Below are 12,084 nucleotides of genomic sequence, written 5' to 3'. Positions count from 1 at the left end.
CCCGGCAGGCGGCGCCCCAGCGCCCCGCGCCGCCCCGACGTGCGGGCGGCCGCGCTCGGCCCTCATTGGCCCGCCCGCCCGGCCCCGCGCCGCCCCGCCGCGCCGCGCCGCCCCCATTGGCTGCCGCGGCGGGGCGGGGGCGCGCCGGCCGCCCCGTCGGGGGCGCGCGCCGGGGGCGCCGCGTCCTGCCCGCGCTCCCGGGCTGGTTCAGGAGCGTCAGCCGGGCGTGGCGCACCGCGGGGGGGTTGCCTTCGCGCACCTGAAGGCGCCGTGAAATCGACGTGGGCTGCGGTGCTCCGCCACCCGCTGCCCTCCGACCTGGGCAAGGCTGCGGGCCTCACCCCTGCCAGATACAATGAAGCCGACACGACTTACCGCAGCGAGAGCGCCCCGAAGTTTTTATCTGCCGCACGCGCGTTTCCCATGGAAGCAGCGTGTGCTCGGTACGGTTCCACCTGCAGAGTTGGGCAGGGATAAATGGGGCCGTGCGCAGTGGGAAATGGGAGGATGCGGTTCTAGCACTGTTGAAGTGGGTTGGCCTCGGAAAGTTTTGTGGTTGAGAGTAGAAAATAAAGTGTTGCTAATAGATTTGGCTCTGCCCTAAATTAGGGCAATTATTAACACACATGCATGGTTTCTTCCGGGGCTCTTACAGCGCTGTACAAACATGAACGATACCTCCCAGAGAGTCGTGGGATAGAGATGCTGTTATCCTTGTTTTGCAGACAGAAAGCGTGGGTGGCTTGAATGACTTACAAATCAGTGCTGGTAATTCTAGGGCAGAGCCAAGGTGCCAATTTACCCTTTTCAGCATCATTCAGTTCCCAGCACCATCCGGTGTGATGTTCCCCACTTCCCTTACTTAACTGGAAACCCACATTGTGCAGCACGTTCATACCAGAGCGCATGCCGCTGCTGCCCGTTGTGCTGGACCACCTGCCCCACCATCGCTGTTAAAGAGCTGGAAATGTCGGGCTTACGAGGGGACTGTCATCTTTCTGCCTCTATAAACCCTACAGGCTGTGACCAAGAAGCGATTCCTGGCCGAGTGCTTTCGTATATTGATCCCCTGGTGATGAAGCCTGAGAAGAGAAGCTCACCCAGGTGGTTGAGCTTTGCCAGGATCCACAGCCTGGAGGATTGGAGTAGGAGCCAGCCTACGCTCAGACATGTACCAGAATAACAGAAATGGCTTAATTCCTACCTTTTGGTATTTTGGTGCAAGTCCCTATGGGGATGCTTAGGTTAGAACAAAAGCATTCTATTTTAATTGAGTTTAATTATAGCCTGTCTACCTACAAACGCTGAATTGCTTTAACAATACTGTTACAACTAACTCCCCGGAGTATGGATGCAGTTGTGCTGGTTTAAAGCTAGTATGGCTTATTCTTGTCAGGAAAGGGAAATACGTTACGTGTGTGTGTGCAGGCTCACTTTGCAAACAGCTGCAGCTGTTTAAAAGGTTACCATCGCGGCAGCCTGTTGCCATGCTTGTTCCAGGGGCTGCTCCCTCTGTAGCAGACTCCTAAAGCTGATTGCCCGGGTGATCCGTGATCCGCAGCCACTTGGCTGCAAAGTCACAGGGTTTGCTTAATTCAGCATTAGGCTATTTAAGCCCAGCAGATATTTCACTGAAATGGTTGAGAAGCCTTTGCATAGGTGCTCTGCTCTAATAGTTGAGATGAGTTAAAGAGACCTGTGGTGTGATGACAACTTGAGCACCAAAGCTGTTTTGACAGTGAACCGCATGGCTTGGCATAGGAGTGGCTCTGTATGGGTAGCTCTCATCAAAATAGCTGCCCCAGTACCAAAAATTGTTATAGATCATTCTTCTTTTTCTTCACCTGAGCAAAGAGGAAACGGGTGAACTGTAGAGACTTGCATCTTTTGTTTTGAATTAAAAACAAATTGTTTCAGTGAATGTAGCTAGGACCTACATGAGACAAGGAATAACATCTTTTGTCATTTCTTTTTTAATTAAGCACTTTCTAGATCTGCATGGAGCATGGTGACTTGACCGTTTTATGCCCGATGTGTTTGCTCCCTACTGCTCTATACAGAGGTCAGAGTCGCATTTGCAGTCCCGTGTCTCTGTTTGGTCATTGTGCTTTCGTATTGTTCTGAATGTACACACAGCTGCATCTCTGTGCTAGACAAGGCAAGGTTAAAAAAAGGCATTTACAAGGGAAAGAGGTAAGGCTTGTGTAATTCCTTGTGAGGGTTTATTCTTCAGTCTCTGAGCAGTGCCCAAGAAAGTCGTCTCCTATGCACATGAGCTTGGATAGAAAGTCCCGTTGTGCCTGAGGAGCAGAGCTGTCAAGAGGAGTCTCCATGCTTGTGCCTAGATCCTTGCTACCCTTCCCCTTCACCCGCCAAAGCCCAGCAGTCTATAGCTTTCCATCACCGGAAATGCAGAGGAACTTTCCACCTCTGTGAACAAGAAAGTAGTGAAAAATTCAATAGGACAGACAAGGTTGACACTACATTTATGTAAGGAAACAAATAGAAAAGAAGGACTATAATTAAACTTTAATGATTAGGGTATAGATTGCTTTGTTAGCAAATGGATTTTAATCTTGACAGCGTCCCATAAATCGTCTACCTTTATACTGCTGTGAAACGACATGTGATCTGATGCTGGAAGTCGGTGTAAGGCAAATGCCACCATTTTAGTCATCTCGGGCAGTGTGTCATGGCATGTTGAAGCCATGACAGCAGATGGATTTCCGTCCTTTTTGTACAAGGCACCAGCAGAAGGCGAACGGACGTACTGCACTCCCCAATGCCAGGTTGGAATATGACCCAGCCGAGGGCGCAAGGATGTCTGAGCAGTGCCGCCTCTTATCTGCCATGACAAATGGCAAATCCATGTCCTGTATCAATCCGGTGATGAGAAGGCATGGAGAGCAAAGTTGCACAAACATAGGAAAAACTCCTGCAGGTGGGAAATGGCAGAGTGAGTGATACACACTGGGTGACGATCAGTTGGAAGAGTGGTGAACATTGACTTAAGAAAGTTCTTCATGCAAATGCTGCAAGCAAAAACTTCCACGTGTAAATTTTTAAACACCTTCAGCAGACAAATACAGTCTATTGAGCTAAATAGGCTCTAATTAGACAACTACAAGTGTCTGCATTGTTTCTGCGCTTTGTCCGGGGGGCTGGGGAGTGGATTCGGAGCTGCATGGTTGCGCTATGTGGTAATGTGCCCTGTCAAACACAGTAGGCTTTTGTGCCCGGGGATGAGCCAACTGCTTGTTTTGCAGAGGGGGTGCCCGGGTGCACCACAGTAGCAAGCCAGAGCAGCTCCCTGGTGGCACTGCTGGAGGTGGGCTCAGGGCACATTTATTTACAGATGCATGATAGATAGTTGCTGTCCTCGAAGCTTTTGGCCACAGCAGTCATATCACACAGGCACATCTTACAGGTTTTAACCCTATTGTTTTCCAGGCACTGAGCTGCGGGATAAGCAGGCTTAACTGCACGTAGGTCAATAGGGTAGCAGTTGTCTGTCTCAGGGCTGAATCTGGCCCATTATCAGTTAGTTCACAGAAAAGCTCTTGCTCTATCTTTCATGCTCGTGTTAGTCAAATATTATTCTTTGAGAAAAATGACAGAGAGAGGAAATTATTTTATCAAGACGTGAAGTAGGTCATTGTTATATCCTGGCTTATCATTTTCCCTGTGACACAAAAAAATACGAACTGGACGCAGGCCTTGGAGAATGAAAGCTTTCTTTTTTTTCTCACAGAAACTTGAAAAGCCTGACACAGAGAGAGGTGAGGGAGTGAGGCAGCGCGCTCTGAGCATGACGTGATGCACTGTAGCCTGTTCAAGGGGAGAGTACAGCCTGCGCTGCAGGGCTGTCACCAGGATCCTGCTCTTTGTAAGGAGAGCAGCCTCTTGGTCTGAAGAAAAACCATCTGTGAAGCATCCCTTCTTTTTCCAAAGGGCGGGATCATGGTGACACTGCTCAGCTGGCTGGTGGCCGGGTGATGTGGGGAGAAAGGAAAGGGGAAGTAAGACGGAGCAAAGAAAGGGCAACAGCCTGGGAAGGAAGAGGGAACTTGTATAAAGGACAGATTGGACCTGCCATGATTCCAAAGAAGGGTTTTGAGACTGTTCTTCAAGGCCAAGGAGTGGAAGCACCTAGAGAAGCACTATACAGAAGTATTAGGAGGTGTACGATATAGAAGTATTATTGTTTTCATTATATATTTGAATTATAAGTTAGAAAAAATTTCCAGGACTACTTTTAAGGAACATTTTCATCACTCAAGATGCCTATTTCAGGGAAGTTTTCAATACCTGAGAAAAGAGATCAGTAACGGACACGTTATTAACACCGTAACATCTTCCCATCCCTCAAGTGGAGTTGTGTTTGAGAAGACACTATCAAAAATTCAAAGGCAAAAAGGATTGTTGAGATAAACCTAAAAAAAACAAACCAGACCAAAACATAATGGCTTCAAGCCTCGCAAATTCCTGGTTAATTCAGCAAACAAAGTAACTCTAACCTCATATCTGCAGTGGCTCTGCAGGGGTATCACCATGGGAGGTGAACTCTTTGTCTTGCTTTCAAAATCCTCTTCACCTGATCCTGGATCACAGCTGCTGGAAGGTCATAAAGTTTGTGTGACAGTCACCAATTTGCCTGCTTGTCCTGAAGTCCCTCACTGCCCCGGGGCTGTCCCACATGCCTCGGGGCGCACCAGGGAGGAGCTCTCCTGCCCAGCTGCTCGCCCCAGGGCTCTCCCTGCTGGCTTGAACCAGCAGAGAGCAGGCGGCAGCAGTGGCACCAGCAGGGCACCGGGCCACTGCTGGGGGCAGACAGGGTAAGATCTCAGCAGAGGCAGGGAAGTGTCTCCATAGGCGTATGGGTTTTGCCGAATATCCGAATGAAGGTATTGACCCTGCCTTTGCTCTGAGTGCCCTGTGACACATTGCGCTTTCTTGTGCCCCTGCCCACATAGTTTCATAGCATGCTGTGCTATTGACAGGGACAACTGGTAAGCAGGAGGCAGATTCAAGAGCTAAGCTGGATAGCTTGGAGGAGAGAGCAGAAGAAAACATGTTTTGGCAATGTGCTGTGCATGGGTGGGGAAGGTGAGAGTGGCAGGGGTGAGAGTTGAGCAGAGAAACAACACCTTGGTTTGGACACACGTCTCTGAGGAACCAGGGGTTCAGTGGCTAGCACTGCAGAGAGGAAGGTATCTGCAACACGGACCTTGTTTACCTCACTCTGCTGGTCAGCCCAAATACAAGTCTCCTTACTAGTTTCTCCTAGCTGTCACAACCTTGGCAGTGCTCCAGGTGGAAGACTTCTTCCCAGCACCCCCAAAACAGCCATAGAGCCCCTAGTCCACCCCATTCCTGAGCTCTAGGGGCTCTTTCCAGCTGCTGGGAAAAAAATTCCTAAGACCCTTCCTACTACTTGACTCCCTCCCTGTCTGCACAGGGTAATGGCTAACTTTTCCGCCAGAGCCTTCCTGACATTTGTAGCACTCCAGGACTGAAATGTTGCTGGCTGATGCCCCTCGTTCCTGCACTAGCCCTGCTCTCATCCCTGCTATGAGCACTCTCTTCACGCTTCACTGTTAACCCATGCTTGAGCTGAGGAGACTTGCATTTATGGACTCTTTTTTTATGTGAATCACACAGGGAGTTCTCCATGGCATTCATGCTGTCCCCAGTCCAAGCCTAGATTGCAATCCACCATCTCCTGTGGACACTCCTACCCCAATCTTCAGTGTCATAATCTGTGTTCCTCAAGTCATCTGTATCTCAAAGATATTTTCTGTACATCAGAGACATTTTCCTTACTAGCCAAGTTAAGAAACCCTTATCTATTTGCCTCTTGGGATTATGCCAGACATCTGTTTTATTTTCATGCTGATTAGAGTTATTCTGAATGGGGATGGACACCAGCAGTCAATGTGCACAGCTACTCCCTAGCCAAAATTTATCACACACCTTTATGCAGGTCACCTACATGCTGCACACGGACCCCTCACCTTGCCAATATTTCAGGCCTCAGAGCTGTTTCAAACAGGAGCCATGTTGCAGAGCAGCCTGCCAGACATGGTTTTCTCCCCAACATGTGCATCCTGGCTGCATGACAGATTTAAGGAGCCAGTTGTGCAGCATTAGAACAGAGAAATTCAGGGGGAGATTCTAGCTATGCAATGGGAGCTACTCAATGGGAGATGTAGAACTTGCTTCTAGACCTAGGAAGCCCTGAAAGGTCAGACCTAAAATTGCTGACAATTTTATGTATTGATAAAGCGAATGGAGGGATATTTCCTTGTGTTTGGGAGGCAGGGTTATATTTAAGAATGAGGCCCCAGTTTGCAAATGAGCCGTGACAGAGGATGATATGATCAAACCTGGCTGGAGGAATGTGAAGAGGCAGCCAAGGGGCAGCCTGATGAGGCAGAGAGTGAGGGCAGAGGGAGACAGTGAGGAATAAACAAGGCAGCAGGAGACAGGTCCCAGCAGCATGCCTTTTTTGTCTAAAAACTAAATGCAAACTTTGCCACAGGAAGAGAGAGAGGAGAACACGAGGGAGTGAACTGTATGTACTTCCCATACACATAAACCATAGATTTTCCCATACATATAAAGAACTAGCACACTGAATAGCCTCATAATGCTAAGTGATGTCTTACAGTGCTTTATAAAATAAGCCCAGATCATGCTGCAATGGTCAATAGCCAGCAGGAACAGAGATTAGTACTCTCTGGAGAACTTCACTGCCCCTCCACCATCCTTTGGGATAGCTGCTGGGGCACCTCAGGGTGGGCCATACATGTTCTTGCATCATGCCAAGTCGCATGGGGGTGTGAGAGCAGCTTCCAACCAGGGGAGCTTCTTCTATCAAAGTGCAGCGAGGTGAGGGGACAGAAAGACGTATCTGCTCTTCAAGGAGGCTCCTGTGCTGACTTCTGCATCTACCCTCCCAAGTCGAGCTAGCCCCAGCTCATGGATCTGTGATTATGTGCCTCCATTTGGCCCATGCATTTTTTGCTGGTTACTATTAAACTCCAAAAAGTGATGATTTCTCCTGGTGCCATCTTTTCTGAAGCTGGCTGCTGCCTCTTGGTGTCGCACACAGAAGAATCTCGTGGCTGCTGCTGAAAACCCTTTTCCTTTTCCACTTTTAAAGATCTTTTCTGAAAGCAGTTGCTAGGATCTTGTTGGTGGGGATTAAGACTTGGAATGACCGAGCACAAGTGTTGGTTTTATTGCAAGTGAGCAGGCTGTGCTTCCCTGGTAGCTGCCCTACTTGCAACCCAGAGGTGCATCACAGAAGAGATTCTGCAGCCAGCTCCAGGGCAGCCGAGGGGAGGGGAAGAAGCCACCATCTTTGCTGTATGGTGAAACAAGGGCAGGAAAGAAAAGACCATCATTCACTTAGGGCGGGGGGATATCATCTGTTTGGAGCAAACAGGTTAGCAAACACTTCCATCCAAATCTGCACTGCCCTGTTTCAGGTATTTCTAGGTGGAGGGTCCCAGGCCAGTGGCCAGACCAGGTCTCACACTGATTCCGTCTCAGAGCCGAGTCTCAGCCTACCTCCCCAGCCCTGGCTGGCACAGCTGGGAGGAGAGCAGGTATTTCTCAACATGCTGTGCTTTACCTAACCTGAAATCTACTTTGGGAGAGGAACTTTAGGTAGGTTTGGGATGCTGGGGATGTTATGTTTCTCTTCTTTTTCCAGGGAGGAATAAAGACCTTCAATTCCCAGGTTCCCAGACCAGAGCTTTTCAGGCGTAATAGGCACACATAATCAGATGTAGAAGCCCACCACAATGTAAGTTATCTTTTTCCTTTCAAGCGTCCTGTCTCTACCTGTGAGCCCTTTGCTAACTATTTTGGTAGCAGCCAGTGTGTCACCTGGCTAGAGTACAAGGCCAGGATCTGGAAATCACCATTCTAGTCCCAGCTTTCCTGCTCACAAACCTCTTTTTGCCTTAGGATTTAGCAGGCTTTAGAGAGGGTTGCCAGGACAGAAGTACTAGCAGAGCTCCTCAAAGCAAACCCTTCCAGGGAAAAGGTGGTTTATATCGACACAACTGTGTTTTTGCCATCCTAGTTTGAAACAGTTTTCTGAACAGACTGAAATTCAAAGCACTCCCTTGCTGGATAACCTTGTCAGACTAGCGTCCTCTGATAGCTGGGGAGGGAGCGAGCAAACAGAGTTCGTACACCTAGAAATGTAGCTGTGCAGGAAAACTTTTGTAGCATAAACTTAGCTTCAGTCCATCAGTGTGTGAAAAGATGGATGTCTTGAGGTCCTTGGACTGAAGATGCGTAACAAGGGCAAAGCATTGTTAGTGGATAATGCAATACTGACTTCAAATCCACCTCTCTCACTGCTTTACGGCTCTCCACACCTTTGAAAGAGAGTATCAAAGCAGGAGAGACGAGTAAATAAAATGCAGAGCCCCCCTCAACGGCTAAGGAGAGGAGTTTTCACAGAGGAGTAATCTAGGAGCTTTGAACACCAGAATCTGTTAAGTATAAATACAAACCATTAAAATGCACAGGAGCTTTCCCGCTAAAGTGAAGGCATTGGGAGCGGGAGATTAATAGGTCGCCAGCTGTGCGAGTGTGATAAGCCAAGCGAGGCCCCAGACGCTGTCAGTCGAGAGTGGATTGAGACCCCAGCAGGACACCTGGCAAAGTAGCGCAGAAGCCACACAGGGAAAACTGCGCTGGGCACTCTGGGCAAACACTCCCTATCGCCGGCTTGCGTCAGCAGAAACAGCGTCGTAAAAGAGGCAGCGAAGTATTTGCCTGAGAGGAGGAGGAAAAAGTCCAAAAGATTTTTTTCGCTGTACATATGTGTTTTAAAATGCTGCTGCTGTCCTCAAAAACTTATCATTGAAAATGAAGGGGCAAAATCAGCCAGCGAGTTCTTCCCAAAGGTTGGTTGGCTGTTTGCGTCACTTGATTTCACACCGCCGCGCTGGCGGGAATGCTGCCTGCCAGTACTACTGCCTTCCAGAGGCAGCTGGGAAAGTACCGCCTATTAAAACAGCGCAAAACACAGCTGTGCCAATTACCCCATCTAGTCTGATTTGGTACAAAACAGGACTCAGGGGAGAGGCAGAATGCAGAAATCTGGGGCTTTCTGCAAGGTGATGTTCTCTACAGCCGTCTCTCGATTTCCCAGAACTCCTGCTCCTTTGGAAATCAGTCTGTCCCAGTTACCTCCCTCGGCTTTTGCTTTGCTTTCTGGTTTTATTGTCTTCATTAAGGCTAATTAACAGAACAGTGCATGAGGCCCAGATTTCTTGGATGGACTTTTTTTTGTTAGTGGTAGTTTTCATTGTGCTGGGAGTTTTTCAGGTTTTTTTTCTTCTAAACTGCTTTCATAATGGAAGAAAAACATCTTTCCTACCGGAGGCAGCGCAGAGAAGACTCAGCAAGGATAATAATAATTAGAGAAAGGCCATAAGCAGGTTCTGCCTTCGTGGTGGAGTCCAATCTTGCAGCTCCACCCCACGCGTGTAATGGGCCCTCACTGTGCCTCAGCTGGGAGCACCCTGGAGCGAGCAAAGGTGCAAATATTCCCACCACACAGGAGGTGGGCAGGTGTCAGCAAGAGGTGAGAGAGGAAGAACAAAAGGCTGGGATAAATACAGCCGAAGGCTCACGGCCCGGATCCAGCCGGCTGACCCCCTCCACCCGGGTCCTGCAGGGCCTCAGGGTGCCTGCTGACCTGAGCAAGGCTCATCGCTGCACCATGCCCAGGCGTGGGGGCTCAGCTCCATCCTGCCCGTCAAGGCAGGGCCACGTGCCACACCGCCAGTGCTGGCAAGGCATCACAGCTCCCCGTGTCCCCGCCATCTGCAGCAAACCCACACAGGAGGTGGGTCAGCCTCTGGGGGGGGCCTTTAAAAATAGGCCTGGGCGCTTGCTGAGGCAAACCTACGGAAATTCCATAAAAAAGGCCCAATCGTGACTTTTCAGATACCAAAATACCAACACTGCTTATCAAAATTACAAAATGCAATTGTAGATTAAACAGTGCATTTTTGCATGAAACTCTTGGATAAAGGCTCAGTTTAAAAACACAGATTGTCTACGTTTGCTGTCACTGACACTGGGGTGATGAGCATGATACAAGAGCAGAGGCAGGTGAACGTGTAGCTGAAAGCCTGATCATCAGGCAGTTAATGCAGACATGGAGAAAAGGAACAGAAAAAAATCATGATGCTGAACTGCTTTTTGTTTTTGCAGCACTGAAACTTAAGGCAATATAGCTGTAAAGTGCTAGGTACCCTCTGCTCTTCCTGATTCCAGCAATTTCCTGTGCACAAATTATATGTATGCATTTAAAATGTGGATACAAGAGTCCCTGATAAGGCGACAGCATACAACGTGGAGGACACACGTTTCCATGTAAGCCCGGGCAAGTCTCTAAGAGTCAAGGAAAGTGTGAGCCTGACCCTGTCCCCAAGGCCAGACTTGCCCACCCCAGGGTCCCTTTTCTCACCCCAAGACTCACCGTCATGCCCAACCATCCCCACAGCTACTTTCTCTCGACCCCCCAGAAGAGGAGAGCTGCACCCAGACTGCCTGCCGGGAACAGCCCCTGCCAGCTCCCAAAATGTGCCTGGGTACCGGCTGCGAAAACAGTAGTCAGTCTGGGACAAAATCATGCAAGGACAATGCAAAGCATTAGTATGGGCAAGGGCTTGGGCCTGTGCCCTGCCTCTGTTTTGTTTATTCATATATTACTACTAGCCTCTAATGGTATAGATAGGGAGCCTGTGATTAAGGTCAATAAAGTACCTGTGAGGGAAAAGTCCAAAGCATTGCATCTGCTTCTATAAGGTGCTCTTGCATCTGGGATTCAATCTCTTTTGCCTCTGGTCAGTCCGGAGCAGGGTTTTGTTGATGCAGACAACAGAGTGCTGTGAAACGCTGTGAAACAGTCTCTCCCCTGCATCCAGCTGCGACGTCGTCCCTGGCCCCGCTGCACGGCGCTGCCCCGCGGTGGGCGGGCGGCTGGGGAGCCCTCACCGCCCTGCCTTTCTGACTGGTGTTGTCTTGCCGTTCCCCTGGGGTGCCCAGCCCGCCTGTGCATCTGCCTGCTGGTTGCCACATTACACACTTTTCAGGCCACAACTAGTTTTTGTACAGTGCGTGGTGCAGTGAGTCCTGGCTGTCATGCATCACTGCCATCCGAGCAGATGCGGCTGCTAACAAGAATAATAATACGACCTGGTTTAAGACAGGCCTGCCTTGCAGGAGTATAATGATCCCAGCAGCCAGCTTACCACAGGGAACAAAGAAATGATTATAGATTCAGGGGAAAAAAAGGAAAAGAAAACTGAAATAAAACAAAGAACCATTGACAAGAGGCACAAATTAGTTGGGTCTTAAGTGTCGTTCCCCATCTGATAAAACAAAAATGTCCAGAGCAACAATTAAGAAAAAAGCCTGAAGGATGAAATATCACTGTTCAGCCCAAGGTAATGACTATACAGAGAGCTCTTTTTTTGTGCTTTAGGTTATCTTAGTTCTTGGTTAATGCAGAGCTGCTTGCATGATTAAGCGTGTGTGGTGCAGTCGCCACAGTTTTAGGAGATGGCTTTTGCTTAGCCCCTGCCTCAGGAAGACGGAGAGGAAGCAAAATGACGAAGCGAGTGCAGAGGAAGTGGGAACATACCTGTGAAATACGGCTAGAAATGAGATCTTGAAAGGGACTCAGACCTAGAGGCACTCCATGGTTGAGGATGTGAAGACAGCACTGGATAAAACCAATGAAACAGGAAAGCCAAGCTGTGGAGCACGCCGTTCTGGGGCTACTCCGGGTGCCTGGGTTGTGGCTGACTCACGGGCCACTGGCACGGAGCGAAATGGTGGACGGCCTGCACGAAAGGGAGGCCTGTATGAGCACTGTATGAGCAGTGGGCGCAGCTAGAAGGGGGCCACACACAGCCCGGCTGGGCCCGCGCTTGTGTCTCACCCCATTGCGGGGACGGGGTCCATCTGGTCCAGAGCACAGAGAACCGGGGGCATCGCCACAATAGCCTTTACATGGGTAAAAGCCACATCAGAGAGAAAGGG

At 49.4% G+C, this 12,084-nt stretch overlaps 1 long non-coding RNA gene across 1 annotated transcript; it reads right to left on the bottom strand.

Moving 5' to 3' along the window:
* Positions 1 to 2,864: 2,864 nt before the first annotated feature.
* Positions 2,865 to 11,028, bottom strand: LOC112993508 (uncharacterized). Its single transcript, XR_010388455.1, has 2 exons — positions 10,804 to 11,028; positions 2,865 to 7,369 (listed from the first exon to the last, which is right to left on the bottom strand). It is a non-coding gene; the product is annotated as an uncharacterized LOC112993508 (long non-coding RNA).
* Positions 11,029 to 12,084: the final 1,056 nt, after the last annotated feature.

This window comes from Dromaius novaehollandiae, chromosome 3 (genome assembly GCF_036370855.1).
Source record: "Dromaius novaehollandiae isolate bDroNov1 chromosome 3, bDroNov1.hap1, whole genome shotgun sequence".
Lineage (NCBI taxonomy): Eukaryota > Metazoa > Chordata > Aves > Casuariiformes > Dromaiidae > Dromaius > Dromaius novaehollandiae.
This window is presented reverse-complemented; position numbering and strand designations above follow the sequence as displayed.